Source organism: Palaemon carinicauda, chromosome 3, assembly GCF_036898095.1.
Source record: "Palaemon carinicauda isolate YSFRI2023 chromosome 3, ASM3689809v2, whole genome shotgun sequence".
NCBI classification, from domain to species: Eukaryota; Metazoa; Arthropoda; class Malacostraca; order Decapoda; family Palaemonidae; genus Palaemon; species Palaemon carinicauda.
In genome coordinates, this window is record NC_090727.1 from 154,171,530 (window position 1) to 154,176,529 (window position 5,000).

The following is a 5,000-nucleotide window of genomic DNA, read 5'->3' on the forward strand; positions in this document are numbered from 1 at the left end:
CATATAAACAACTTTGACAAAGCACTTCACATATAAACAACTTTGACAAAGCCCACCCAATGCTAGATTTATATGCAACATTAACCAAATGACTTTGACAAATCTCTCCTAGTGGAGAGTCACGCCTCTTACTCACCTGAATAGTTTTGACAAAGCACTTCCTGCAGACGACACGATGGCCACACGGAAAGGTCTGCATTGTGGCTTTGGCGTGGACGCAGATCACACACTGAAGAAAGGGGAAGGAAATACAAAAGGATTAGACTTTTTGGTTTATTTTCAGACTTTTGGTTTATTTTCAGACTTTTGGTTTATTTTCAGACTTTTGGTTTATTTTAGACTTTTGGTGATTAGACTTTTGGTTTATTTTCAGACTTTAGGTTTATTTTAGACTTTTGGTGATTAGACTTTTGGTTTATTTTTTAGGCTTTTGGTTTGTTTTAGACTTTTGGTTTGTTTTAGACTTTTGGTTTGTTTTCAGACTTTTGATTTGTTTTCCGAATTTTGGTTTGTTTTAGACTTTTGGTTTATTTTCAGACTTTTGGTTTGTTTTAGACTTTTGGTTTATTTTCAGACTTTTGGTTTATTTTCAGACTTTTAGTTTGTTTTCAGAATTTTGGTTTGTTTTAGACTTTTGGTTTATTTTCAGACTTTTGGTTTGTTTTAGACTTTTGGTTTGTTTTCAGAATTTTGGTTTGTTTTAGACTTTTGGTTTATTTTCAGACTTTTGGTTTATTTTCAGACTTTTAGTTTGTTTTCAGAATTTTGGTTTGTTTTAACATATGGTTTGTTTAAGACTTAACATTTTATTTTAGACAGGGTATATTTTCGGCACACTAAGAAGGGGCAGGAAATACAAAAGGATTAGACTTTTTGGTTTATTTTAGACTTTTGGTTTGTTTTAACATATGGTTTGTTTTTAGACTTAACATTTTAGTTTAGACAGGGTCTATTTTAGGCACACTAAGAAGGGGCAGGAAATACAAAAGGATTAGACTTTTTGGTTTATTTTAGACTTTTGGTTTGTTTTAACATATGGTTTGTTTTTAGACTTAACATTTTAGTTTAGACAGGGTCTATTTTAGGCACACTAAGAAGGGGTAGGAAATACAAAAGGATTAGACTTTTTGGTTTATTTTCAGACTTTTGGTTTGTTTTTAGACTTAACATTTTAGTTTAGACAGGGTCTATTTTAGGCACGCTAAGAAGGGGCAGGAAATACAAAAGGATTAGACTTTTTGGTTTATTTTCAGACTTTTGGTTTGTTTTACATATGGTTTGTTTAAGACTTAACATTTTAGTTTAGACAGGGTCTATTTTAGGCTTATAGTTTATTTTTAGATTTAACATTCTATTTTAGACATGGTTTAATTGGTTTGGTTTGTTTTAGACATTTGGTTTGTTAGACTTTTTGTTTATTTTAGACTTTTCTTTTGTTTTCAGATTTTTGTTTTATTTTAGACTTCTGGTTTGTTTTAGACTTTTAGTTTATTTGGGACTTTTGGTTTATTTTAGACTTACATATTATTTTACGTATGGTTTGTCTTAGACTTAACATTTTATTTTTGACATGGTTTATTTAAGGGTTCTGGTTTATTTTAGACTTTTGGTTTACTTTAGACTCTTTGGTTTATTTTAAACTTATTATTTGTTTTAGGCTTTTGATTAGTTTTAGACGTTTGGTTTATTTCAGAGTTATTGTTTGTTTTAGACGTTTGATTAGTGTTAGACTTTTGGTTTATTTTAGAGTTCTGGTTGATTTTAGACTTTTGGTTGGTTTGAGACTTTTGGTTTATATTAGACTCTAGGTTTATTTTAGACTTTGGTTTATTTTATACTTTTAGTTTATTTTAGACTTGATTTATTTTAGACATTTGGTTTGTTTTAGACTTGGTTTATATTAGACTCTGGTTTATTTTAGATTTTGGTTTATTTTAGACTTTTGGTTTATTTGAGACTTCTGGTTTATTTTAAACTTTTTGTTTAGACATTGTTAATTTTAAACTTCCTGTTAAGTTTAGACTTACATTTTATTTTAGTAATGGTTTATTTTAGATTGTATGTTTATTTACCCTTCCAAGTTATTTTAGACATCCTGTTTATTTTAGACATCCTGTTTATTTTAGAAATACAGTTTATTCTAGACTTCTGGGTTATTTTAGACTTTATCTTCCACTTCTGGTTTGGTTTAGACCTCTGGTTTATTTCAGACTTTTGCTTGATTCCAGCCTTACAGTTTGTTTTATAATTCCTATTTTTAGACTAGATTTATTTTAGACATAGTTGTCTAAAGATATCCTCAATATTTTAGACCTTTGGTTTATTTCAGACTTACAGTACATTCTAGATTTTATGATATTTTAGTTTATTTCCAAGCAGATATTGTAAGGAAAAGAAAAGTATTGTTATAAGTATCGTAGGAATAGCTACCAAGAAAATATCGTAGAGGGGTTTAAAAATAAGTTATCGTATTTGCAATATATACACACTGTACTTAATAAACCTCTAAATATATATATTAATAAACATTTATTATTCATTGTCGTTCGCTCAATCTATTTTTAGAATAAAATATTCTTTGAGATCAAAGAAATAAAAAAAACGAGACAATACAAAGGCAAAAAATATATAAAAATCTTTGATTTTATAATTATAACAATAAAAAAATATCTTTCTGATATCTATTTATAGATATTTTTTTAAACTAATATACTCTACCAGGAATTTGTGTATTGATAATATGTATATTTTATCAGCTTATTTTCTGAAAAAAATATATCTATTTTAATATTTTAATTCCTGTTTTGAGTCTAGACAATCATTTTCTTTTTATTTTGATGTTTTATGTATTTATCAACTAGTTGGCAACTCAGAATAAAAGTTTTAATTAGGTCTTGTAAAAGTTATTTTTGACTAAATTATTGGTGGATGACATTAAATTTTATGAAAATTAAGTTATTAATTTATATCTTTACAATATAACTATTATATATAATTTAGATTAAACAGATACTTTGTAATATGGAACATCTCAAACTCGTCATTGTATATTTTGCAAAGGAGGAGAGAGAGAGAGAGAGAGAGAGAGAGAGAGAGAGAGAGAGAGAGAGAGAGAGAGAGAGAGAGAAGAGGAGAGAGAGATAATATAACTATTATATAAATTTAGATTAAATAGATACTTTGTAATATGCAACATCTCAAACTCGTCATTGTATATTTTGCAAAGCAGAGAGAGAGAGAGAGAGAGAGATGAGAGAGAGGAGGAGAGAGAGAGAGAGAGAGAGAGGGATGAGAGAGAGAGAGAGAGAGAGAGAGAGAGAGCTTTCTCCCCCTCTCCCACACGTTTTATGTGATCATTTATATCTGAAATCAATAATTGTTTGAACCTGGAATAGTATCAGGGCCGGGACAGTTAAAAATGAATGAAATAGAGAAAATTGATTCAATTTAATCAGGTCAATTTCAATTTCGATTGTCAGTCCGTCGGTTCGAATTAAGTCTGAACTTTGGGTTGTGTTTAAAGATTTGATAGACCTATTGTGGACGTCTGGATGTATTCAAGGAGATAATAGGCCTATTGTGAAAGTCTGTATGTATCAAGATGATAATAGGCCCATAGTGAACTTCAGGATATTCTCAAGAAGATGATAGACCTATTGTGGTCTTGAGTATGTGTTCAAGGAGATGATAGGCATATGGTGAACATCTGGGTGTGTTCAAGAAGATGATAGACTTATTGTGATCTTGAGTATGTGTTCAAGGAGATTATAGGCCTATTGTGATCTTGAGTATGTGTTCAAGGAGACGATAGACTTATTGTGGTCTTGAGTATATGTTCAAGGAGACGATAGACCTATTGTGATCTTAGGTATGTGTTCAAGGATATAATAGGCCTATTGTGAACTTCTAGATGTGTTCGAGATGATGATAGGTCTATTATGACTTTAAGCATGTGTTTAAAGTGGTGTTAGACCTATGGTGAAACTTTGGTATGCGTTTAAGGAGATGATAAGCCTACTATGAACTTCAGGCTGTATGAAAGGTGATAATAGACCTATTTTTGAACTTCAGTATGTGTTCAAGGAAATGATGGGGCTATTTTGAACTTCAGTATGCGTTCAAGGAGATGATAGGCTCATTGTGAAATTCAGTATGTGTTCAACGAGGTGATAGGCTGATGGTGAACTTAGGCATTTGTTTAAGGCGATGATAGGCCTATTGTGAACTTCTTGATATGTTCAAGGAGATGATCGGCCTATTGTGATGATTATGTGTTAAAAAAGATTTTAGGCCTATTGTGAAATTAGGTATGTTTTAAAAAAAGATGATAGACTTATTGTGATCTTGATTATGTTTAAAAAGATTATAGGCCTATTGTGATCTTGATTATGTTTAAAGAGATTATAGGCCTATTGTGATCATGATTAGGTGTTCAAAAAGATTATAGACCTATCATGAACTAAGTATGTGTTCAAAAAGAGGATAGGCCGATTGAGAACTTAAGTATGTGTTCAAAAAGAGGATAGGCCGTTTGAGAACTTAAGTATGTGTTCATAAAGATTATAGGCCTATTGTGATCTTAAGTATTTGTCCAAGAATATGATAGGCCTATTATGAACTTTTAGAGGCTTTCCATAAAATAAAATATGTTTTAAATGCAGCAAACTTCGGGACTTCCGGAGATATATTTTAATTCTAATTTATTTATAGAACATTTTTTTCCAATGATGTTTGGCTAACTGACTTTTAATGTTATTAATTAGTGAATTTTTTATATTGTATTAATACACGAGTCTTTTATTTTGAATGTTGTGAAAGTGCTCTGATTTATTTGCGCAAATATACACATTTTTTTTTGGGGCCTTGGAGCTTGCGTGACCTTTGTCAGAAATTTAAATATTCTGTGTTTAGAATAGGTAGTCCTATTTGGAAACGCAGGATGCTATAAGCCCAAGGGCTCCAACGGGGAAAAGTAGTCCAGTGAGGAAAGGAAATGAAGA

At 30.5% G+C, this 5,000-nt stretch overlaps 1 pseudogene; it reads right to left on the bottom strand.

Moving 5' to 3' along the window:
* LOC137634817 (uncharacterized) overlaps window positions 1-5,000 on the bottom strand; it is a 38,086-nt pseudogene that overhangs the window by 16,501 nt on the left and 16,585 nt on the right.